Source organism: Lutzomyia longipalpis, chromosome 2 (assembly GCF_024334085.1).
Source record: "Lutzomyia longipalpis isolate SR_M1_2022 chromosome 2, ASM2433408v1".
Lineage (NCBI taxonomy): Eukaryota > Metazoa > Arthropoda > Insecta > Diptera > Psychodidae > Lutzomyia > Lutzomyia longipalpis.
This window is the reverse complement of record NC_074708.1, coordinates 12,829,796-12,853,809: the sequence shown is the minus strand read 5'-3', so window position 1 is coordinate 12,853,809 and position 24,014 is coordinate 12,829,796. Positions and strand designations below refer to the sequence as shown.

Below are 24,014 nucleotides of genomic sequence, written 5' to 3'. Positions count from 1 at the left end.
ACTCTCCCTCTTTATAGCCTCTATTTGGTGGCATTTGCATCAAGAGAAACAAATTAATTGCTATAAATGGTGACTTTTGGTAATGTTGTGGATGAAGCGAGTGATTTAAACATCAACCCTCTCCCCAAGACACCTCTGAGGGATTGTCCTGAAAGTAGACTAACAAACCCAGGGTGTGTTGGCCAGCAAAAGAGCATCGTCTCACAGTGATTTTAATCCCAAACTGATTTAAGACTGACCATTCGTTAGACTTTTGAAGCTTCTAAATGGGATTTTGGGCAATTGAATGTCGTCTTGGTCAGCAACTTGTTTGAATCTTTTACGGGGTTCATGCAAATCCGGGTGGAAGTAATTGAAATGTGTATGGTTCACAGAACTAATTAAGCTACACTAAATCTCTAGATTTTCTTCTTGGGGAAAATTTATTTTTATTGCCAAGGATATTTTCCTTAAACTCCAAGAACTAACATTGTAGTGAATCCATGGTAATTCTATACTTAGGCGGTTGAGGGGAGGTTTTTAATATAGGTAACTTGCATCAGATGTGTACACACATATAGGGAGGAGGTTAAATGGGGGATGAGGGAGAAAATTCTCGCTTGACCGCATTGAATTCCTCTACGGCTAAACTTTAAGGTATACACCACGATGGACTTTCAGTCCACAAGTTTTGCAAAATATATTTAATCGATTTCATGCTGTATAGGCAATTGGCAACTTGTAAGACTTCTTGTAGTCAAAATTGCAGGTCTATATAGCCATGGAGAAGTACACACACACCCACCCCCCTTAGCCTTAGCCCACCCACCACGGCCGTACTACATCATTCGGCGATTTTGGTCCTCATCCATCCTCACAGCCCCCTAGCATCACCCAACCGGCTATATTTAGAAAACTTTCCCAAGAGATTGTAACTTTGCCAAGTTTTCGCAACTTCAGCCACCACGGCCACTACACAATCCAGGGGCAGCATACAGGAGAAACTTCGTCTCCCCCGCATTAATTCACTCCATCGCACTTGACCATCACCAATAAATCACATGGCAATATGTATGATAAATTCACAACCCATTCCCTCCCACCCACTCCCCAAAAAAAATGAGATGAAAGTGAGGCGGGAAATTATTTACAAAAAAAAAAACGAATATTTCCACATGGGATTTCATATTAAAAAAATACAACAACCCCCAAAAAAATCACGGTGATTTTCGTGAGCCCCTGCAATGGCTCATAATGTTGGCCCCTTTTGCAGGAATGTTTTATTAAAATTCATAAGCTACGAATCAAAATCAAAAACTCTTTTTACATGCATCCCAATACGTGGCATATGGATGCAGATTAATGATTTTTTTTGGAGCATTACTGGAATCCGAAAAAAATCTGTTCATTACAAAATATTCACAAATGAAAATTAAAAGCTATTAAAAACTACTTAATTTTACTTTTGTTTTTGGGGGTTTAGTTCTCAATTGAAAAGCTTGAATGTAATATTCTATGTTTATTTTTTTTTTTGAAATATATTTATACATGAGAATCGTATAATATGGGTATCTAGATAGGTTAGAACTGGACCTAGAACGGTTAGAATATTTTTTGGACCAAGCTTCTTTTAAAAATAAATGGAAAATCTGTGCCGCAAGAGAGAAAGTTGTGTAGTTAAGAATTCTCTCAAGGAATCTTTTCAAGATGTATTGGGTCATCTTCTATTTATGCAGAATTTTAACCTCAAAAATCCATATAAAAAAAAAAACAGAAATGTATGAAGAAGCAGGCTGCTTAAATATAAGATGACCCTATAAGTGTAAGGTTAATGTAGGAGTGATCTTACATAAGTTTTAAAAATGTTAAATATTTAAAAAAAAACAAGAATTATTTTCATAAAAATAAGAAATATTTTCAAAAAAAAAAAAAACGAAAATGCCAAATTTTAATCAAAATTATCTTTTTAACGAAAATGTAAATTAGTTTATTAATTTTGGATTATTATTTGAAAAAGTCCTCTAGTTTTCATAATTATTATAATTAATTGCGAGTTTTAACTAAAAATTTAATAATTTATTTTATTAGATTTCTTCTGGGAAATTATACTTTCCTGAAATAAGGTGCATAAATATGGCTAAAAAGGTTTTTATTTTCCCAAAAATCGAATCAAAAAGAATTATTCCGGAAAATTTCAAAAACTTCATTTAAAAATTGACTTTCTTAGAATAATTTTGAAGTCAAAATTCTCGAAAATTAAAAAAAAAAAATGGAAAGATCAGGGTTAAATACTTTTTTTTTCAAGTTTTACTAATTTTCTTAGCCCATCTGACCATTGTAGTTTAGTACTTTTTATGTTATGTTTAATTTTTTACACTAAGCAGAATTTTTTTTTAAAAATTTGGAAAATCATCCTTTGCTGGAAAAACCTATTATTTAGTTTTTCGTTATATTTTAGCTTAAAGAAAATGGTTAAATATTTTAAGAATTTATGAGGACTGATTTAGTCAACCTTATGATAAATTAATTTATTAACCCTTGCTTACCCTAAAAGTGCATAAATTTTTTTTTAATATGTTATCTCTATTTTTATCCCTTCCATTCACATTTTTTTTTTAAATTATGTTAAATCATAGAAGAAAATGAATTTTTAAATGCGGCTTGTTTATCTTTGCCCCCATCTCCCCTAACATTTAGAAGAAAAAAATCATTTTTATCACAATTTAAGGTTAATTTTAAAATTAATATTCATTTTTCTTCTTGAATGATTATTTAACGATTTTCTTAAAGACCTCTTCAAGACCCTTTCAACCCTTTAATCATCTTATGTTGCTGCTCATCTAAGATATTCTAATGAGCGATAATTTATTTGCCTTTCCAAATTAATTTGAAACTTCCTCCTTCATGTGTCTCTCTCTGCATGACGTTCACCTTGTTTTAGAGAGAGCCCAAAGAGAGCCCTTCAAGCAAAAAAAATTCTCATGTCAAAAATATTGCATTGTTGATTGAATAGAAAAGCGTTTCGTCTTAATTTGTTCCTCTCACACTTATTCTCCTCAATCGATTCGTCTCCCTCCGTTGTGAGCTAAGTGACTCCTAACGGCATCCTCGGTGCAAGTGTCTGTGAGGTTTTGTGAGGAAGTGTTGCTGAAGAGAGCAAGAAGATCATTGTTGATTGCTTTGAAGAAGAGACATGAGAGGGAGAAAGCAACTTGAAGCCACTTTTCACTTCTCAAGCAAAAAAAAAATAACCCGAAAGTGGTCAGTGGAGTTCCTCCTAATCCACCATTTCCTTGTGTGCCATTGACGGATGAAGATTAATTAAAGTTTAAAATTAATTTTTAAAGTGATTTTAGCAGTGCTAGTTTAACTAACTTGGTGCTTTCTTTTCTTCTCCAGTAAATACACCTTCGTACTCAACATAGGCCTCAACAATCTGGACACAGTCTTAGAATTGTAAGTACATTGCATGCTAAAATATTCTTTTTTTTTCACCCCAACCCCTTTCCATCATTTTTGCCTTCCGGGTGATAATCAATTTTCCTGGCGGGGGTGGCCAGGATCAAGATAGGGTGCCTCCAATAATGAAATATTGCATTTATACTTCTTGTGGCCTCCATGGTTGGTGGTGTAGTATATCGTGAATAACACAAAAAAGAGCGATGTTGCGTGCAGAGACAAATGTGGAATCATGAGATTATATTCCAGGGAAAAGAATTAAGCCAATTCCAGTGTCCGTGCCGCGGGCATAAGCAACAAACAATAATGCCTTGTCTACAATTATCTGCATATTAATTCCTACACTGTATCCATTTTCTACCACCCACCCACCACCCCAACCACCCACATCTTCCCAACCCCGAGGGGAGCTCCACACACAAAAAAAAAAAGAGCAGCCACATATGTATATGGCGCACAAACAAAGAGTATTCGTGGCTGCGACACTATACTTTTCTTATCATCCATCCTAATCTCTTCCCTTGTGATATTGATTTCGCGCCGGCCACCCTCTTCATTCTCGCTGCACCACCCGTGTGCGCCGCAGGAAATTATATTAGAAAATATCCCTGAATGCATTAATGTTTTATCGTGGTGGCACATGGAGGAAAAATATACAGAAATTACTCGCGACATGACAACTTTGCTCCGCATTCGCTTTGGGGACACATAATCGACGCCCAGGGGGTGTGGGAAGTTCACTCAATATTTTCAACATAAATCCAAGGTCTCTTCAATCCATTAAAAGCAAAGGGGGCACTATTAGATGTATTATTATACACATTATGTGCATGATTCTTGGTATAACATATCTTGCATCAATTTTTTTAAAATATTTTTAAGATGAGTCATTTGATTGTCAATTCTTTTCAAAATTTTATAAGAAAATTTCCCAGTAAATTAACCTCTTCGTGACCAATAGGTTACATAATGATTTATTAATTGAATTTCATAAAATTAGAGCTTTCAAAAAAAAAAAAGTATAAACAATGAATCAGTAGGTATGACTAAAGGAGTTTATTCATTTTGAGACTCTTTATGACGCTTTAAGCTTAAAATAATAATAATAAAAACTTTCTATATTGCATTATCAAAGAAAATTTAAATGCCATGCTGCTATTAAACCAAGGGCGTAGTGAGAAATCTATTCTAAAGTATGTTTTTAGTTTTTTTTTTAAATTAAATAGATTCTTAAAATAAATTAGGACAACTTAGAAGTTTATTTTTTTGAAAAGACTTGAAAATAATGGCTTAAAAATGTCATTTCTGGAAATTTTTTTAAACTTATCTTGATCCTAAATAGAATTAACATAATATTAATTAACTTACCTTTAGTTTGAATTTTCTTTTAAACGTTTGACGTTTTATATCTAACGTTTATTCCTATCTTTGCCATTTCTCTTATTTGATAACATTTTTTCTAACGTTTGAAGAAATCTCCTATGTTAGTCTAATATCTAGAGTGGAAATATTTAATTGTTTGTCACTAATTATTTTTGTTTGTTTCAAGAAACTTTTGATTATCATATGATTTTATTTGAAAACACAAAACAAAAAAAATCAAAATTTCGTTGAATATTGAAACAATAACTTTTTATTAGCATCAGTATAGGATTATTAAAGCTTAACCATACTTCAGCGTCAAAAGACGCTGTTCGTTGTTTTTTCTCACTTGCTCCTTGTCAAATTGTATCGCGCTGTCACTGTCACACAAGAAAGGCGGTTATATAACATAGAAACCGCGTTTCTTGTTTGACAGTGACAGCGCAATACAATTTGACAAGGAGCAAGTCCATTAAGGTTATAGTCCATTAAGGTTCTCATGTAGTTCCATAGGGCATGCCAAATAAATTCATTCATTCATTCAAGTGAGAAAAAACAACGAACAGCGTCTTTTGACGCTGTTGCTTGGTTAGGCCTTTATAAACGTTTATAATTTGAAACCCGATCCAACGACCTTGAGTTTTTGAGTGGACACAGAAGCTGTGCTATTCTTTTCTTCGAAAGAATCACAGCTAAAAAGTGAAGAAATAATTATAAATCATTTATAACAAAAAAATAAAAAAATATATACGCAAAATTCGGTTCTTCTTCTTACATATTTTTACTTAAATGAAAATGGTTTTCATTTAATTAATTATTTTCATTTGTACGAATTTTATTATTTTCAGTGCTCTGTGTGTTAATGGCATAAGAGTATAAAACTGAATAAACTCCTTCATTTGCCAAATATTGCGAATATATATAAATCTGCGATATATATGAATATCTTCCCCTTGATTTTACAAAACAAAACTGTTCATGTAAGTTTTCCTAATAGCCGTTGGTCATATTGTATGCATGCATCTCTCTGCTGATGAATCTCCAACGAAGGGTGATTCCTGCCTCACTGAGTACCGTGCTAAATCACATATAAAAGCCCCACAAGGAAGGCAGAATGAGGGTGATTTTGTGCGTACGCGGAGACGTTCAGAGGGGGTAGAAATTACGCTGAGGGCAGAAGATTTTCTCATCTCAATTCATCCCTTATATGCCCACAAAAGTCCGATAAATGGGGTTAAATTTAAGACATTGCGAAAATTGCACATCATCCCCTCACCGATTCGCTATCAATCAAATTTCTCGTACGATGAATTCGATTTTGGACACCCCATGAAGAAAAATCATCCCTTCTTGATATGTGAAGTTTTAATTAATCTGAGTGAAGGAGGAGGGAGGAAGAAAATTGCCGCGAGGGTCGAAGGGAAATTGTCTTAAATGTAGTTTTAACTTTTTGGGGGTGAATACGGAGAAAATTGACGCGAATGTTTTCACCCCACGCACGTCACCACCCTTTTCGGAACTCATTAATACGCATAAGTCATTAAGCGTGGGGGGTTTTTGGTGGACTAGAATTGTATGCTGGCGGTATAAGGTCTCCGCGCGGTGGGGTGATGAAGACAAATCTCCACCCAGAACGCACCCCTGACGCTTGACGGGCAGTCTTTGGAGACTTTGTGTGACAACGCTCTTGTGGATGGCGTTTTTTTTTGCACACGTGCGACTAGCTCGTCCATGTCATGGTATCTTGACCCCTGCCTTTGCCTGTGGCCAAGGTGCTCCTCGGTGATGGCTCCCCTGGGGGTGAGTTATACAATTTTTTCCGCGTCCACCGGCGATTTACATACGAGCACGAAATGACCAACAGTGAGACTCCCTAAGGATATGACCACACCTTAGACGTTTCGTCCACACTTCACACATCAACCGCCGTGGTGCTGTGCCTCCGAAGATGGGCAAGATGGGTGGCGGAGTTAACGCAGACTTTATACTTTTGATACCTCCCCACGTGTATTTATATTCGTTTTTTTTTATTATTATTATTTCCCATACGCGTTGACTCGAAGAGTGCGAGACTTTATGTGAGAGACCGCACCTTTTGCATGTTCACAACATCGAGGTAATTCCTCTTCGCGACCCCCAACACTCCGTAGCAAAGATATAACCACCACCGACTCTTTTTTTTTAATGTCACGAAATTTAATTTGTATTCTTAATTTCCTAAGGGATGCATAAAGCCAACCTCCTGACCCCCGACGACCCACCTCGTGTCCATTTAGCACTGAGAAATATTACCAAGAGCGTACCTTCAAAAAGGGGTGTTGCTCACCTATATAGCACTCTCACACCTCCCCCATACAGCAATGATTTTCATGTGGCAATAATTAATATTACCACACACAATCATCATCATTATTTTTAGCTAATCAATTTACACTGTGTGTCACCCCACAAAATTCCAACCTTTAGGAAATCCTTACTCATTTGCATTGCAAGCTAATTACTCACCCCGGGGGAGCATCAATAGGCAGAGCGCCTACAGAACCCCATAAATTCTTTATGAAATTTTTTTTCAAAGAATTGATTGAATTTTCAACATAAATCTCAACGACGAATTTTTCATTTTCACATTTCCATTAGTTGCTATGTATTGTTGCTATTAGTTGGGGGGAAAAGTGATTTTTTTTGAAGGGCACTAACTAAAATCTTGACCAATATTTTTCACCCAAACATTGGTGGATCGTAAAAAGTAATTTTCAATTTAGTGGCTTGTGGTGAAATATTAGGCAATTTTTTTTGAAAGAATTTGTTGTAATAAATTTCTGGAAAAGGACGTGATTGATGGAGCTTTTTTATTTAATCGAGAGATTTAGTTGTTTGACATTTGAAATTATTTAAGCGAAGGACATTGATTGTTTTTTTTTAGTTACTTTTTAGTGTATTTAATGGAGGGTCGTATAATTTGGAAAATTGGGGGAATTTAGGGAACGATTTTCGAGATAATTTCGAAACAAATTTAAGAATTTCTTGCATTAAATGGTTAAATATTGGGCATTTTGAGAGAACAGGAAACCTTTGAAATTCGCTTGAAATTTCAGTAAAAAAATTCAAAGATTTCAATAGTTTTTTGTCCTCTAAAAAATTATTTAAAGTTATAGCTACATATACCTACATATGTAGGGGAGACAGGGGTAAAAATAGTCAATTTGCATAAATCCTTATCTGCAGGATTCCCCAAGGACAAGAAAATTTCCTCGATAGGTCATTCTTATAGGAAATTTCCTGGCCTACAACTTTGTCTCAGACCACTTTTCTCTATCTCCACGGAAAATATGAGTTTTCGAGCTTTTCCTAAACCCTTCCGCTTCTGACTTTTTTTAAACGCGGCGGGTAAATATAGTCACCAGTTGGCTAAATAAAGTCGGTCGAATTTTCCGACATTTCCAATGATTTTCCACCTGAGAGATTGATAGTAGTTGATAGCTAAATTTCTCACCTTTTGATCCGCGACAAGGAATTTCACTTTTATACGCACTAAAACAAAGAATTTTGCGATTTTCTCAAACACGCCATTTTGCAACAAATGAATAGAAAATATGCCAAAAATTTCGATCTCCCATATGATTTACATGGGTTGACCCGATCTACCCCAAGGGTATGTTTTGATTCAAATAATTGTACAGAAAAATCAGCAAAAGTTATTGAAAAATACACCTTGGTAACGTTTTCTGCACTAATCCAGCTAGTGAGAAAAATTATCAGATGGGAAAACTGCTGAAGGAAATGTTCGGAAAACGCGTTTTTCCCAATACGCAAAAGTTTGGGAAATGGGCCAAAAATCTATTTTCTTTTTTAACTCCTAAAGTACTGATCGCATAACCTCCAAATTACTGTCAAAAATTATAGGTTGGTAGGGCTTTCCACCAGAATTTTTTCCGATTTTTCCGATTAATAACTTAGGAGAAATTGGCATTTGAAAATTCGAAAATGACTTTTTTTACCCCGGTCTCCCCTATGTACATCAAGGAACCTTATTTATAATCTAATTTATGGAAGAAATTAGGATATGTTTTATTTTAAAATCAATTCATGTTCCAATGAAAAAAGTAACAGAGATCATCACTTTATTTTCAAAGAAAATTCTGGGAAATTTATGATTTTCCATGGAAACAAAATAGAAGAAAAATGTTGAGTGAAAAAATTATTTTTCCAGGTTATTTCTTAGAAAAAAAATGACCCACATTTTCACCCAATTGTTTTCAAAGATTAAATAACTGTTCTAATTTTCTTTGAGGAGAAGTTTTAATTAAAAAAAAGAAAAAATTCTTAAAGATTTTCCTTAAACAAATCCAATGAATTCTTAAGAATTATCCCCTCCTTATTTGAATCTCTAAGTCGCTCAATGCACCTCTTATATTTATGAATAGTTGGTGATTTTGTGAGGGGCTAGAGGACACTATGGCCCGGAGGAAAAGTCAAGGGAAAAGTTGAGAGGGTACTTTGTCGGTATAAAGGGTTGGCTTCTGTTTGAAATTCTCCTTATCTGTTTGAAAATTATAAGCGAGTTGTGTGTCATTAAATTCCTATCTGATGATGAAAATGTTGATTGCTGTCCGGAATTGCTATGGGAGTGTGGCTTTTGTAAGACGTGTCCATCTCATCTTTTGTCGTATTCAAATGCTTGGATTAAACCATCTTACAAGTTTCAATATTGTATGTAATACATTTTCAACCCTCCAACGTCCACTTTCGCTCACTGTGAAAGGGGATGATGATACGAAGGGGGCTACGGGGGGTGGGTTGTGTTTAGGTGACTGCGAGGGTGTCAATCATTTGAGATAGAAACTCAATTACACATTTGCCAAGTGAAAGAGAAAGGTCAGATGCTGGGTGAGGAGAGAGAGAGAGCTTTGTTTCTTAGCATACACTTTAAATTTAGTCATCAGTCATCTCCAGATGGTGATGATTGCGGGATTCACTCTTGAGTCCACCACAGCATGAGATATATGGATGGGTTATTTCGAGGGTGAACGGATATACTGAGAAGTGGACACAATTTTCCAAGAGAAGAGGTCATCCTCTCAAAACTTTCCCGAGAAAATTGAGCGGCACAAAGCAAAATTGCCAAAACTATGCGACTGATTTATTTATTTTTAGTTTCTTTTATTTGGAAAACATTTTTCTGACTCTCTGTGAGGAATTTCAAAAAGAAAGAATATGAGAATTACAAAAAAATCTTTAGAACATAACTTTGAATCATGTTTAGTGTTTAAAAGAAGAAAAATTAAAGCTTTGGCCAGGGCTTTGGTTAAATGAGTAAAAATATCCTGGCAATCGGTTCTAGGTTTTCCTCTATTTAAAAATCAAATACTTTTTTCAGGAAAATATAAACTGACTTTTTTAGGCTAATTAATATATTTAACCTAATTAAGCACAAACAATTAACTTTGGATGGATAAAAAGCTCCCTAAAGTACTGCATTGTAGAGAGAATTTTTTTTAAATAAAGGCAATTTTCCATTTTTACCGCGAAATTTTTTTGTTAAAATTATTAACTTCATTACATGATATTTAATTCAATCTAAATTTACCCCTATTTCATAGAGAGAATTATAACCGTGTAAACTAATTATCATGGAAAGCATACTATAAATTAGTTGCCCAGTGTTATCTTCTGCGGAATAATGAAATTTCTGACTTTTAATCATTCCCCTTCGTCAAAGAACTTTTCCTTCATCTCTGCACCTTTGGACAGTGTGTGTGTGTAATATACTGTTCGATTAAATAGCCAAAAACACCAATTAGTGAGTGGAATCTATTGGCCAATGTTCATGGGATTTCTGCTCCTGACATTTTGTGGTTTATTTACTCTATTTTGTTTGATATAAATTGAAGTGAAATTTAATGATAGAGATTTGTGGAAATAGAATCACATTTTATAGACCACAAATCGATCTATGCAAAGTATTAGGCACATACAGTGTACATAATACAACCGTAGTTCGTACCCTGAAAGTCTGTTTTCGAAATAATTAAAATGAAATTGGAATATTTTATGCACCCTGTGCGTATTAGAGGGAATTTCCGAAAATCATTTGAATTTAGTATTTCTTACTTTTGCAATCCACACATACATACACATTTTGCAATTATTTTGTTAATTGTTTTCTAGAATGAAAATTATATTTCGAACCAATTTATTTGGGAAAATTAGACTTTAGCTACTTTGAGTATTTATTTGACTAGAATTGACTAGAAGGATGTAAATTTTATGTTAGAATTTGTGCTGTAAAATTATTGAATTTCTTCTGATTTTTTTGGAAAGAAAAATGTCTGATGTCAGGCTGATTTCGACAAAAAAAAATTCAAACAAATTGCAACGATGAATACAGATATGAAAGAACATTTGAGTTTGGTTTTACGTAAACCACAAGTCTGAACAAAGAGTTAAAAATTTCGAAGATGTAGATCAAGATAGATCCTTTTTAACCATTTAAGGACCAATGGGAAGTTTTCATCCCTTAACTCGATTTCGGAAATGCGTAATTTTGTACCAAGAACGAAAAAAAAACTTAAACTCTGAGTTTTTCGAGTTTTTCTCAAAAAAGTCTAAATAGAGCTTAAAGGGAACCCTCAAGTAAAAAACTATTTTTAAAACTTTTGTCCGCTTAAATAGCCTTAAAGGCTTAATAATATTTTTAAAATCTCTCACTTCATGATCATCTCGGGAATTCTTATCTGTTCAAAAACTCAAAGCGAAAAATAGTCTAAAAAAAATTCATTTCATGTGATGTAAAACTTCAGCAATAAAACTTCTTGTTGAGGGACTTTTACCCCTTTAAGACCACGGCCTAGTTGAATTTATTATAAATTATTGTTGTTTGAGTAACTTTCGAATAAAGAACTTTAAAGAACTACTCCGACGAGAATGATGCAAGGATTTTCCAAAAGAATGAACTTCTTCCGGGAGAATCTGTAAACTTCCTGTGTCCAAATCCGGTCTGATTAAAACGATTTTACCCAAAGCTTTCGACGATTCTTTGCGATTTCTACAGCATCTGGAATTTTATTAACATTTTTTGTCCAATTTTTCATTTTTTTTGTTAATTCAATGAGGTTAGAAAATTTTATTTATTTTTATTCCATAAATTTAGGCAATTAAAAAAAAATAAAAATTTAATAAAATTCCAGCCCTTAATGAAAACGCATAGAAGCGTCGAAAGCTTTGACTAAAATTGAAAGGATATTTTTGAGCTGATCCATCGTCTTTCTGCCTGAAACTTCCGGATGGACGTTTCATCTTTTCCTTAATATGAATTTCCGTTAAGCTCAATTACAGCATCCTAATGGTCATTAAAGGGTTAATTCTTGAGCAGGTTAACATTCGTTAGATGAGAACGTTTGTCTCATAGCCTGGAGAATCTTTCTATTTAGCAACTTGATTTATTTCTTTTATTTTTAGAGAGCAATAAAAGCAACTTCCACCAGCAAATTCCCATTTCGTATATACTTAATCCTACCCCATATAAAGTCTTGTAAGTAAGACAATTCTAAGAACAATGTCCCACAAACGTTGGGAGTATCATAGTTTAGGAGACTATGTATGCAAATTCACCGTGCATTTGAACCACCTTAATTGTCATACAAATGCACCAACTTTGTGGGGGTGTTCTCTTCTTTAATGTAAAAGCTGAGACTCTATTAAAATTGTCTCTAAATACTCATAGTGGCGTGCGGGGGTGGGTATATCCAACTTTTCTCTTCCAATTGAGTTTAAAAGGGGGCACACTGAGGGCATATACGTATGTATGTATACAAAATGCTACTAAAAGGATAATGTCATTAAGAAACACGACTAATAAATGGTAAACAGGTATAAGTTTCATCGTGTGGCCATTTGTGGGTGCGTCCCCGTTACACAACCAGCAGTGAATTGTATATACAAAGTTAAGATGATTCTCCACCATACAACATTTTAATGTATGTGGAGCTTTCTAAAGCATGGGCAGAACTTAAAACAATAGAAGGTGTTGTAACACGTAAGGTTAACGGGTTCTTATTTTCCACCCCAGGGTGCTTCGAGGGGGGCGGGAGGGTTTGGTTATGCTAGTTATGCTAAGAGAAAGCGAGGGTCGACACACGGAGTATTCAATTTGATTTTATCTGCGGAGAATCACTTGAATTTTGATACGGTTTGTGTCCTTTTGCACTTTACGTAGATAAAAGGATAAGTATTATACACAAAATTGGTCTTTGGAATGTCGTCTTCAGTGCTTCTGAAATTCCTTTCCCCCCCTGACTGCAATAGATTTGATGGTTCTAATGCCGAAGACGATGTGTGATTGGGAAAGCTTTAAGGGAGTCTCTGTGTGAATTTCCACACACCCCCACACCGTTGTTATTTTGAATATGGAAGTGAAGCACGCAAAATAGCCCAAACAATCAGATATGATAATCTTAAGCCATGGCATAGGGTTGAGGAGAGAGAGAGAGAGGCCTGGTAACGATATGTGTGTTGAACTCATACGTGGTTATAGTCAAGAGAGATACTTTATAGTGAAAAGGATTGTCTTTGCTTCATCAGATCAATGGGAGGAAAGGGAAAGGGGTGCTGGGGCGAGGGGTTGAATCGTGGGGGTTTTCAGACCAAACCATTGAAGATTCATGGGGTTAGTTTAACTATTATTTATCAAAGGAGATACACAAACACAAATACAATTTACTACAGGAGAATGTGTAGCAAAAGTGTTTTGAGAGATTTAAACGATACTCTTCCACGGGGAGACAATAAATTTTCACCACTGTGGCACACAATGACGTCACAATTTCAATAGGGCTCTCTCATTGTTAAAAGTAAAATGTATATATCCTTATAAATTCTCAATCATTCACAATGCAGAGAGAGGGTCATATCTAACGCAGAAGTTACTTCACACATGTCAGGTGAATGATGTTTCTCACTCAACAAGGTACAGTGTCTTCATTCCACGTGAAAAGGGCACTTAAGAATAAACAAAAAGGGTGTCAATTTATCTTATTTAACCACATTAGAAAAGACAAAGTCAAGAGGGAAGGAAATACAGAGAGAGAGAGAAATCAATTTGAGTGCTGGGAAGAAAATAAATTTTTATTCGAGGCATGTGTTTTGTGCGCCTCATAAGAGGGTGGTCCCCGCGTTATTGGTCAATCATAAAAATCCCTTAATTGTATCCTTATGTTGCGCCTCGTTGAACTTCCATCTCAGAGTATGAAGAATTTTCTTAAATAATACAAATGAATTGGGCCGATGTGGTCTTATTTGATGGATTGATGGGTAAACGGTTGTAAGATGTTTATTTTATGGTGGTTGATTCACTGTGGGTTCCATCAAAAGGCTTAATTGATATTTAGTACGCTTCAAGCATTTTATATTTCAGTCATGAATGAATAATTTTACAAGGAGTGTTTATCTGCATGAAAATATTCGGAATATTCGCCAATATTCAAATGATTCGACAAAAAAATTATATAATTGGCAGTTAAATACTTCTTGGTTTTTAGTACCTACTAAAAATAAACTCAAACAGAATAAAAGTCATACGGTTTTAAAATTAAAAACTTTAAAATTAAAGCTAAATAAAAAATATTAAATTTCAACCAAAATGGTAAAAATTTCTTATCAAAATAAAGTTTTTTTTTACTCTTCAGTCCTAAAAATATTTAAATCGAGTGATAAAAGTCTACAAAGTACTAAATTTGAGCTATAAAAGTAATAATTTTAAAGTGAAACAAGTTATTCATTCCATCAATATAAAATGGCCCAGATTGAGTGACAAAAACATAAAGAGTACTAAATTGAAGCCGAAACAGTACTAATTTCAAACAGAAAAAGTACTAAATTTGAGACGAAATATTACTAAATTAAAGGTTAAACCAGTAATAATTTCAAACCATAAAAAAACTTTTGGTTTTTAGTACTAAAAAGGTTTAAATTAAGCGTGAAAAATCTACAAATTAGTCAATTCTAGCTTAAAAGTACTAAACTTGATCCGAAGAAGTACTAAACTGAGGCCGAACAACTACTGAATTTCAAACCAAAAAATAATAATGTAAAATCGGAAAATTTTATTCAGTTTTAGTTCTAAAAAAATATTAGATTAAGTGACAAAGGGCTAATAAATTACCAAATTCAATGCGAACATGTACAAAATTCAAACTTAAAATGTAGGAGAACGTGGCTCAATTCGGACCTCTTAAGGTCTTTTTCAATCCGCTATTACTTAAAACTGATAAAACTTTAAATGTAGAAAGTTATGGGAGTTAAAATAACATTAAAAGAGCTTTAACATGGTACCAAATTTAAGAATATTGCTTTTTGTTTTATACCATTTTTTCTCATTCTGCGCGGACCTTATGAGGTCGGAATTGGACTACGTTCCCCTATTAATTTCAAACCAAAAAAAGAGGTTAAAAACTATTTGATTCTAGCCAAAAAATTGCTAAATTTAATTCGATCAAAAATTATTCGTGTATTAGCTAGAAACAATTTTTTTGAATGAAAATATTTCAATCTTGGAAAATATTCAGATTCTTCCCAAACATTCGGATGATTCGGCAGAAAAAGATCAAAATATTCACCAGATAAACACCCCTTATAATTTTAAAACAACTTGGCATTAAATTAATAGAAAAATAATTGTTGCTCAATTTCTTTTTGCATAAATTATTTTTTTTTCGGGAAAATTGAACATTCTTTAATGAGATTCTATAGGGGAACATGGGGCAATTTGTTAGTTTTTTGGGAGAAACATTTTCCTGATTTTCCTGAAAATATTTGAGTTTTCTCATGACGACTATCTTATAGGAAATTTTCCGGGCTACAACTTTGTCTCAGACGATTTTTCTCTATCTCAACGGGAAAATGCATTTTCAGGCCATTTTACAAACCCTTGCACATTTGCCTGTTTCAAAAATCATGGGGCAAAATGTTAGTTTGCGTTTTTTGGCCTTAAATTTCAATTTTATGAATTTATTTCATCTAGACACTATAAAAGCAATTGATAATAAGGTATTTGTGTAACAATTAGAAATTTTTTTTAATAAAAAAAGTACAAAAAATAAAAAAAAATGAAAAATTTATGAAATTGCACTTTTTATTTTTTAAATAATTTTATATTAGTAACTAGTCAACCCGAGCCCCCAATCACGTGTGAGCAAACTCCATTTTAAGCTATAAAAGGGGGGCGTATATTAGTAGGGGGGATGAATAATACGGTACCCCGAAAAATTCTAAAAATAAAAAAATCCCGTTATCTGACCCTTCAGCAGGTAGAAAGTGGGAAAAATTAGTTTTTCTGTGGGGGCGCTACAAAGGGGGGTTGGGGCGGAATCCCATATAGCGCTTGCAACTCGTATTGACCCCCTCTACCTCCATACCAAATTTCATCAAGATCGGCCCAGCCGTTTCGGAGGAGTTCATGTGCCACAGACAGACAGACAAACAAACTTTTTAGCTTTATATATTAAAGACGAGGTAAATTGTCGCTTCGCTCCAATTTACCTCGCCCCGCTTCGCGGGGATTTGTTGTGCTTCGCGCAAATTTTAAAGAAAATAAATTGTGAAGGTTTAAAGGTAGATTAGGGCGATTAGGGCCACTCATCGAACCCAAAAGAAAAAATTTGCAAAGAGAAGAAATCATTTTCATACAACATTTCAGGCGCCAAATTCAAAAATTTGCAAAAACTGCATGAGAGTTATATGGGGGCTACCTGAAGGGGGGCTTTGGGGGGAAAATGAATACGGCCACTCGAAAGCGCCTGATATAAGGAGCCTCTGTACCAAATTTCATCGCGATCGGTCAAACGGTGTAGATTTGTATAGCTGTACAGACACGAAGATTACCAACAAACAGACCTTTCTTTATTATATAGACGAGGTAAATTGTCGCTTCGCTCCAATTTACCTCGCCCCGCTTCGCGGGGATTTGTTGCGCTTCGCGCAAATTTTAGATGGAGAAAATAATTGAGATGAAAAAGGTCCAATAGAAAAATTATTCGTTAGTAAAAATCGCCTGGTATCAGTAGTCTCTGTACCAAATTTCATCACGATCGGACCAACGGTGTAGAAATGCATAGCTGTACAGGAACGAAATCCTTTCTTTATTATATAGATGGGCCATGCAAAATCTCCAACAGATATTTCAAAGAGAAAAAGTGAATTTCACACAACATTTAAGGCGCCAAATTCAAAAAGTAGTCAAAAAAGCATGAATTTTATATGAGGGCTATGAGAAGGGGGGCTCTGGGGGGGAAATGAATGCCGTTGGTAAAAACCGCCTGGTATCAGTAGTCTCTGTACCAAATTTCATCACGATCGGACCAACGGTGTAGAAATGCATAGCTGTACAGGAACGAAATCCTTTCTTTATTATATAGATAGAGAGTAATATAACATGCTAAATTATAAGTATTAAGTGTGCCGACTGGAAAAAAATAAAATAAATAAACAAAAAAAAGTTAACAGCCTTAAAAACAGTTTTTAACATTTTGCCCCAAGTGGTACTTTTTAGTGTCAGTGTTATACGGGAAAACCCGGAAAATTTTTTCGGAAAATTTAGACTAAATTCGTGTTCAGCAATAGTTACTCTATCAAAAAATGCATTTGGATCAAAAAAATTACACAGAAATACGCCAAAATACGATATTGAAATGAAAGGTCAAAGTAACTTTGAAATTCGAAAAATTTGTTTTTTAAATAAATCCTAAAATATTAGATCAATTATTATAAAACTTTATAGGCTTAGTTAGAGTTATAAAAGGTACCTTTTGACTAAATTAGAACAATTACGAAATAATATTTACTGAGATATTGGAGATGTGTGGTCTTGATTTTCTAACATTTTGCCCCATTTCCCCCTATATATAGTATAATATATATTTTTAGAAAATTAGCTACCAAATCATTTTTTTGTAATACTCCGTTTGATGTGTCTTTTGACATTTTGATTAACGATGAAAAAAGTGATTAGAAGGGGTTGAAGGGATGTAGTGTAGAAGGGTGAAAAGTGAGAGAATGATAGTGAAATAGAAAAAAATGTGACTGACCATATCAATTCTGCTGGCCTTTTGCAATAGCAATATTTCGCGAGGACCCCATACAGCAAACAAATCGATGAATTCGGGAAGCGGTCTAAGCGGTCTAGGAAGGTGAACTGAACACATACGGCGAATTTTGCAAAATTGGGGTGAAAGCTCGTCAAAAAATTGTGGAACAAACCCACATGGTATGTGTGGTGGAATATACAAATGGGGGGTGGTTTGGATGTTTTTTTTGTGTTGAAAGAGAAAAAAAGACGAAGGAAAAATTCGTGTGATACTTCTGGCAATGTGCTGCAGCTGAAGGTGGGTGAATAGGGGGTTGATTTTGGACTGCCTGCAGCAAACTAAGAGGAAACGTTCACCTGTGCTTTGGACGGAATCATGTATCAATGGTGTTCAATGAAATCACAATATTAACACCTGTTGCCAACGAGTGAACCACAGAGCGCGATAAACAATACAGTCAGGGGTTGTGTTTTGGTAGCGGTTTGAGGTGGTGTCTCGTAGAGCTATCCGATATGGGAATGGGACGTATATAGCATACAATATTTCTCATCGTCTGAAGTGGTGTGGTCGCATTACTGCGCAACATATTCCAATTCACTTAATTGATTGTCTCGCTGTCTTTCGACCATAATCTTATTCGCCTGGGATAAATATACTAATCTTATGCCAGAGGAGATCAGACTTTTACATAGCGAGACTTTTACGGAAAAGGACCTTCCTCCGGAGTAATAAATTTCTCAACCACACAGCTGAAAATTGACCAATTTCGAGACAATTGTCTCTCCACAAAACAAGCCTTTTGGTTTGCAATCTCTCTCTCAATTTCCACTTGAGTCTCACCCACCCCCACCCCCGGCATGTACGTAAAAGCAAAAATAATCAGCAAAGGAGACGCCTCTGCAACTATCCAATTGACCACTCCTGAAGCAAGAAAGCACTTTAACTGTTTTCCAAAAGGGGATTCGACATAAGCCAGATGCTTTTCAATTAAATTTATTTATAATGCCCAGCTTCTGGCACAGTGGTGGTCCAACATGCAGACACCATCTCATCTGTGTGGGAAAACAAGACAAAAATTACGTGGAAAAACCCAATTGATGCTTGGATATAGGAAAATAAAGCCCTGACGAGGGTCAGATATTTAGTCAAACAGGACGCATTTTATCTGTCACACGGAGGAATTTATTAATCTCTTTAAATGTTAATTTGTGTTTTAATTTAAAAGCCCCCCATGTGTGTTTTTGCCAAAGCGTGATGTGCCTAATTGGGAAATTGTTCTAAAATTCTACGAATTAAAAGAAGTTCTTGTAAATCTACGGAATTGAATTCTTTGGATGCTTCTTTAAGATATTAAAAAAGAAATGTTTTTTTTTTCTTGTAGAATAATCTATTTTTATTTTTTCTATTTGTTTTTTTTTAACAATTTTCTGAGTTGCGTAAAACTATTTATTTCTGTTTTTTTTTCTCCATAATTTTGATGACTTCTTTATAAAAAAGAAAACCAAAACTGAAAAAAAATATTAAATATTTTAATTTAATACATTTCTTTTAACAAAATATGAATCTATTATAAGATCTAATTAATCTTTGGTTTAGCTCCAAAGATTAATTAGAAAAATTTCCTAAGAGATCCATACGAAATTCTTTATTCTAAAAAAATATATATATATTTGTGTACGTTGCACTAGGAAAAATATATAAGTTTTAAGTGAAAAAAAAATTATAAATACATAAAATAATCCTAATCTTTCTTGATCCATCTTTAATCTATTCTTTCACTCTCAAATAATCAATTTTATTGCTTTAAAAAATAATTTTGCAATGCAATTTGCCATAAAAAAAATCAATATGAAATATTATTATAAAAACTAGGTGTCTTACATATAGTTACTCTTAAACTGAAAAGTTTTCCTCTCATTTTCTATTTTTCAATAAAAAAGAAATTTATGTTTTTTTTAATTTCTTATCATAAATTGTTTTTATTATATCACTTCTAGTTATTTTGAGATTTGGGGTATTCCGGGAAAATCTTATAGGATTTTTACATTCAGTTTCTCCCTTTAATCATATTTTTGAAGGAAAATTACTTTTCTAGACCTTCTCAGAGATCTTTCTGACTATTTTCCTGAACAAAAAAATCCTTATTGTTTTTTTTTTCTAGAACGACTAGAACAATTTTAAAGCTCCCATATGTCAAAATCTTACAGCAACTTATTAATTTTTAGAAAAGAAAAGAAAAGATTTTATCAGAATCAACCCTTTAAATGGAAATTTTAAAGATTACTCAAATATAACGTTTCTTTTCTTAGAAGATTTTCAATACAAATATAAAACAAAAATATTTTATTAAAATACAATACAAAAAAATAATAAATTATCATAATAAAAGTTTATTATATTTATTTCCAGGAAATATATAGAATTTTTCTTTTAAAATTACCATTTCCCTATTTTTTGCGCCAACTGAAACATAAAGTCATGTCCATCTAGTCAGAATTATGAAACTACGAAACAATGAATGCCTAGAACCTCTGGCTACAAGTTATATAATATATGTGTGCGGAGGAGTCTACTCTTTTAATTAAGCCATGAGTATGTAATACACGAGATTCTTTTTCATTTTCTTTATTCATATTCTTTTTCCTTCGTGCCACCAACTCATTCTCATATGAGCGGGGGTCTGCAAGGGGGGTGAACTCGAAGGATGAGGGTGGTGCTGGCGGACGAAGGAAAAAAAAGTAAACTGCAAAAGAGGGTACGGTTGTAGACAAAAGCGAATGTCCGGTTCGTCCTCAACCCCTCGCAATGCGCGTATACTTCCAACCCAGGGGGTCAATCGCCCTCTAGGAAAATAAATGCTCAGCGTGATTTCCACAGTGAGATATGTATGTATGTACGGGAAAAGGGTGATGGTTTGGCATTTGCATTCACCCCTTTTGTGCATTTCACAAGTCTCGTTGATATTAATTAGTGATTCTTTGAGCGGGACTGAGGGGTAGGGAATGAGGTTCGCAGTGTGGACAAAAATCCCGCATGACGAAAATATCAAGACTCTGACTTTTTAATGAGATTACAGAAAAACTTTGTTTAGCAAGTTGACGGCATCCTTGGGTGGAAGACAGCTTCTTTCGTCCGTGCTGGCGATTAATTCAAAAACTTTCCTTCGCTTTTCCCGCTTTTCCCCTTGGTGCCGACTCTCTTTTTTTCTTCTTCTTCACAATGTTCGGGAAGTTTTTCCAGAGATGTTTCCGTGGTAGCGGGAAATGCTGAGCAAATGGTCACACAGAATAAAGAAATGGGAAAAGGGAGTTGGTCAGAAGGATGTTTGTTTTATTTTCCACCATCTAGGGGAGGATTTATTTTCACAACTTCAGGGGGAGGGCGGTGGTGGAAGTAGATACATGTATATATTTTGTAAAACCGCAAGAGATTTCACGGAGGTGCTTTTGTAAAAGTTTCCAACAGTCAGTGGAATCGACGCGAATTGCAAACAAAGCAAATGTTTCAAGACGCAAAAATCCGGGTATGCGGGACCCTCGCACGGACAGGATATGCCATTCACTAATTAGGAATTGTTCTGGTAAAAATTGTAAAAGCAGCATCGCGCCATGGCAATGATCCCAAATTGCCCTGGTGTGTGTGTGTGTGTGTGGAAAAGTGCAAAAAGTGTCCTTCAAAAAATTAACTTAATTAAAATTTCTCCTTCGTTGGGGCAGAGATTGTTGCATATAATTTGTGCCTGGGACACATAAAAAAATTGACCATGTACGGACTATGTATGTGCGGGAGATGCTTTCGCTTGCTGAAAAATCAATGACACACATTTAACTCATTTGGATTTTTATATATAAAAGTTGGGGGATTTTTTTCATGTCCACGAGGGGGTGGGAGCTGTGTGCGGTGCAAAAAAAAAACGACGAAAAAGAACTTATTGAAATGAATGTCTGATGGTGAGTGTATGTGCGCGCGAGTGCTGAATGTGGATGTTGGGGGATTTTTTTTTACCTATCATAATATGCTCGAACTTGGAAAAATTGTTTAAGTATTTAAATGCTTTTCACAAATTATCTTTAGAGTTTTCTTAAAAAGAAAATTCAAAGGGGTTGAAAAATATTCATCAAAAGACATTTTTTAGGTTTTGAATTTTTTTTTATCTCAAATAGATAATTTTTTTTTTGATAAAATGCGTGCTATATATACAATACAGCCATATATAGCACGCGTAAAAGCTCCCTCATTCCCAAAAGTTCATCGCTTGCATTTGAGGCGGTACGCACACATCGATGACTCTCTAAGTTTGGCTATTGTGTGTGTGTGTGTGTATTGCGTACTTTTACAGGGCTTTTTCCGGAAAAATTGACCATGTGGGGGGGATGGTGAGATGTATCGATAGCACACAGTGACAGATTTGGGGTGCTGGAAAAAAAAGCTTTCGAAGGCGGAGCGAAAAATTGTGTAGATTGAAAACGCAAGCGCCGCGATGTCCGGACACACCCCCACCATCGCGAATGTCACACACAAACATGCACGGGTTTAAAAGTTTTCGTGTAGGAAAACCAAAAATCATGCCCCGAAAACGAGAAAACTGTGTATAGAAAAAAATGCGGCGCCTCAACACTCGTGGAAATCGGGAAAATATGTCCTATCTATATGTGCGTCTGATTTGCCTTGTGCAATGGGCACAATGTGATTATATCTAGCGATGTTTCTTGTTGGCGCGCCGCGACGCTCAGTCACGCTGTTCCAGCGTCGTTGTTAATACGCGTAATCGCCGTCCGTCGCGCGCGATGCCATACTACCGGCGTCATATTTCTTATTTTTTATTATTAATATCAAAATGAAAAAGACGAAAACTAGAAAAAAAATCACGTATCCTGTCGTTTGCAAAAAAAAAACCATAAAGTTCAACTTTTGACATAAAGTATAAAGAAAAAAATATACAACCAAAAAGCAATTTACCAGAAAGTTACCAAAAAAAGACCAAATTCTAAAAAAATCGGGAAAATTTTTTTTAGACACAAAGAACAATTTTGTTAGAAAAAAAAAGAATTATTCCGGATTGTTAAGGAAAAAGTTTCTAGACAAAGAAGAAAAATTCTTTCTTGTGGACCCTTGAAGAAAATTTCAAAAAGAAATATCTTATTTTGCTTCAACAAATCCTTCTCCATTTCTTCCGGGAGCTTAAAAGGAAAGGAAAATTGTTAATTTTCTTCTGTGAAAAAATAAATCAGTGTGGTTTACTTCAGGCGGCGTGCAGTGGTGTTTTCCAAAATAAAAAAAAGTGTCGAAGAACTTCCTTTTATTTGGAATTGAAAAATTTGTGCGGACATACCTTAAGTTCAGACACTACTCACCTGCTTTCCTTCACCATCTCAGTTGCAAATCCTTTGCCAAAAAAATAAACATATATACAAATCGTGCGCGTAAAATACCATCGACTAACAACAAAAAACAAGAATATAAAAAAATCTAATTTTTATAGTAATTGTAACCCTTTAAAGATAAGATCAAGTTCAACCCCGTGTCGACTTACCATCCAAACGGCACGAAGAGTCAAGATAAAAAAGAGCGTCAAATTTCACTTTAAAACATCTAAAAACAAAACCAACTAAGAAAAACCAAGAAATCATTAAGAAAAGAAACAAATTAACTGACAAGTGTGTAATAGTAGATTTAAATGATTTGAGAGCCAAAAAGAAAAATCATAGAATAACAATCACATTGTAGGACCGCGTAGATTAATAAGGAAGTGTGCAAAAGAAAATCAAAGTGCAATACAGAGACAACGAGTTGCTGTTAAAGTTTATTCTTTAAGAGGAAAAAAACTAAGAAAAAGCCGTGTTTTTTTTTAAATCGAATTTGTGAAACTTTCATTGAAAAAATCAAGTTGAGTAACGACGACGTCCACAGTGGCATCACTCCGATTGATGATGGCAAACTCGCTGCATCTCTTCTATGGATACAGACAGTTTGAGCAGCAGCCGTCTTAGGTGAATACAAAAGCTTTTATTATGACCATTCTTGCACACCAAAAAGCACTCTGGGGCTGAATTGGTGAGGGTGCCTTTGGAAGGTGCTTCGGATTGAGAGTGGGGATGAAATGGTTTGTCTTATATATACGGGAAAAGGGAGAGA

At 34.7% G+C, this 24,014-nt stretch overlaps 1 protein-coding gene across 9 annotated transcripts in view; it reads left to right on the top strand.

The window, feature by feature from the left end:
- Positions 1-24,014, top strand: part of LOC129790657 (homeobox protein prospero) — a 205,145-nt gene that overhangs the window by 65,020 nt on the left and 116,111 nt on the right. For 4 of the 9 annotated variants that reach the window (XM_055828274.1, XM_055828277.1, XM_055828271.1 and 1 more), the window contains exon 2: positions 3,379-3,435. The gene's annotated coding sequence lies outside the window, so the exon portion shown is untranslated. Of the gene's footprint in view, positions 1-3,282; positions 3,436-21,269; positions 23,870-24,014 lie in introns of those variants that run through there. The other 5 variants (XM_055828278.1, XM_055828275.1, XM_055828270.1 and 2 more) reach the window with 2 other exon arrangements.